Source organism: Ixodes scapularis, unplaced genomic scaffold (assembly GCF_016920785.2).
Source record: "Ixodes scapularis isolate PalLabHiFi unplaced genomic scaffold, ASM1692078v2 PGA_scaffold1__304_contigs__length_218370807, whole genome shotgun sequence".
In the NCBI taxonomy this organism is placed as follows: Eukaryota; Metazoa; Arthropoda; class Arachnida; order Ixodida; family Ixodidae; genus Ixodes; species Ixodes scapularis.
The window spans coordinates 29,567,280-29,569,452 of record NW_024609846.1 but is presented as its reverse complement, the minus strand read 5'-3'; positions in this window follow the sequence as shown (position 1 = coordinate 29,569,452).

Here is a 2,173-nt window from a genome sequence, read left to right as displayed (position 1 = left end):
CATTTGAGCGAACACCGCAAATTGTGGGATGTACCCGCGGCTCCACAGACATAACAAAATTGTGCGACTCATCGGATTGAAGCATTGGTGATCTTCGATTGATTGAATATGCCTTTAATAAGAAATAAAATTAAAACGGGTACTACTCTTCCTATCCAATTGTTTACTGCCATCAGAGAGAAAAGGGGGCAGGGGGGTGGGCTTTGGCATATAGGTATACTGGGAAAGTTTGCAGTTGAGTGGAGCAGCGAGTCTAAGATTTCATTAGAGTGCTGCGGTGCGCCTCTCGGATGTATATAGTTTACTTTTTGCTATATTCGGTCTATTCTTGACAGGTCATTGGGCTCGGATCTATTTGGTGGCTATTTACATGTCCTTCGCATAAGTTTAATATGTATTCTGACGTCCATGTCCGTAATGGAGAATGCTCACCGGTAAAAAGTATCAGTAAAAAACGCATCGAGGGAAAGCTCAGCGCAATTTTATCAGATGCAGATCTTTCCAGTCTTTTGACAGATGCAGGAAAACCTCCCGTGCAAATCTGAGACACAAAATAAAAAAAAAACTAATGAAGCTAGGTCAGCTGCAATGTTTTTTCTGCGAAAATGCACGCTGGAGATATTCTTTTATTTTTAGTTTTTGAACATTTTAGGTTTGTCACACGCAAAAGTTTCGTCGACTCATTTCGCAATGTCATTGCTGAATTCCACGGCATAAATCCCTTCCAATTTTACATAAATCACGCGATGCCCGAACAAGTGGTCGGTCCGTTCGGGCCACTCGCGCTGGACTGGTTGTGCGCTCTCGTGACGGGCGCTCTAACGACACGCGAGTCGCGCGCGGTAACGTCACAGCGCTCTTGAGTCGCGCGCGCTAACTTCGCCCCGCTCTCGAGTCGCGCGCTCTAACGTCTCGGCGCTCTATACTCCGCGACAACTTTTCTTGGCAATGCAGTGGAAGGTAGAGGCCCGCGTCCCCTCTCCCATTTTGAGGGTACGCAGGCTCTCCTCCTTCCCCATTTCCGGGGAGAGGAGGAGAGCCCGCGCACACTCAAAAGGGAGAGGGGACGCGGGCCTGCACCTTCCACTGCATTGCCAAGAAAAGTTGTCGCGGAGTATTCGCGACTCCAGCAAAACGGACGCCACCAAGCGGGAAAACCGGGAACCAGCCGGTCCAGGTCGCTCCGCGCTCCTCCGCGTCTCTGGTGGCTTTCGCGGACACGTGTTGTTGGCGCGATGGCGAACACTGTAATTTCACGAAGGTCCGGATATTTCTTAAGTTTTCCTGAGTGTTCATTAGTGTGGCGAAGCCTCAGTAGATTGCTTCCTTCCACCATGTGTTTTCAATTTCTAGGATGGGAAGGAATCACGGAAAAACGTTTTGATTTCTTGTCTGTCTCGAATCACATTCAAAGTGACGACTACTTGGTAGCTGATAAGGGGTTTCTTTATAAGGATGTAGAACAGTGGGAGGACGACAGACGAGGCATTTCACTGGAGGGAACACCAATGCTGCAGTCAAGTGAATGGGAACGTTTGATAGCTTCAAGTTTGAGCCACCCACTTCTTGAGTTTAATTGTGTTCGATTAGCTTCAAGTTTGAGCCACCCACGGCGGTCGGTGCGTTGGCTATTCATCTTGGCTGCTTTTTGCCGAAAAATCTTCTGGACCACTCTGAAGGATTTGGGCTGATTTCGCAATTATTTGATTCATGAAAGCCTGCTCGCTGCAAATGAAGAATGAGGGAAATTATCTGTTTTCAAAAGGTGGCAGACGAGTCTCGCAACGTTAGAAGCTGTCACGGCATTTTGATCTATCGCGCCTCCAAATATTTATATTATACCACCGTCGAATTAAGCCAGCAGCAATATACGTCTACATTGCTCAGGTTGATCGGCCACAAAAATACTCATTTTTTCCGTTCAGGATTTTAAGTCAAGTTCAGTGCAGAGAGGTTCTGCGTAAATCTCCAATGAATTGACTCTCTTCAGTTTGTCCGCATTCGTCTTCGTGCTACCGGCTAGAACCATTTGGCTAAGTTTAACTTAGTATCTCTCTGTCTGTCAAATATACTTTTATTCAGCAGTTCACCTAATAGCTAATTAACTAAGGTCATATTTCAAACCAAAGAATATTCTAATATCGCTTTAGTGGGACCCATAGTACGTAATATA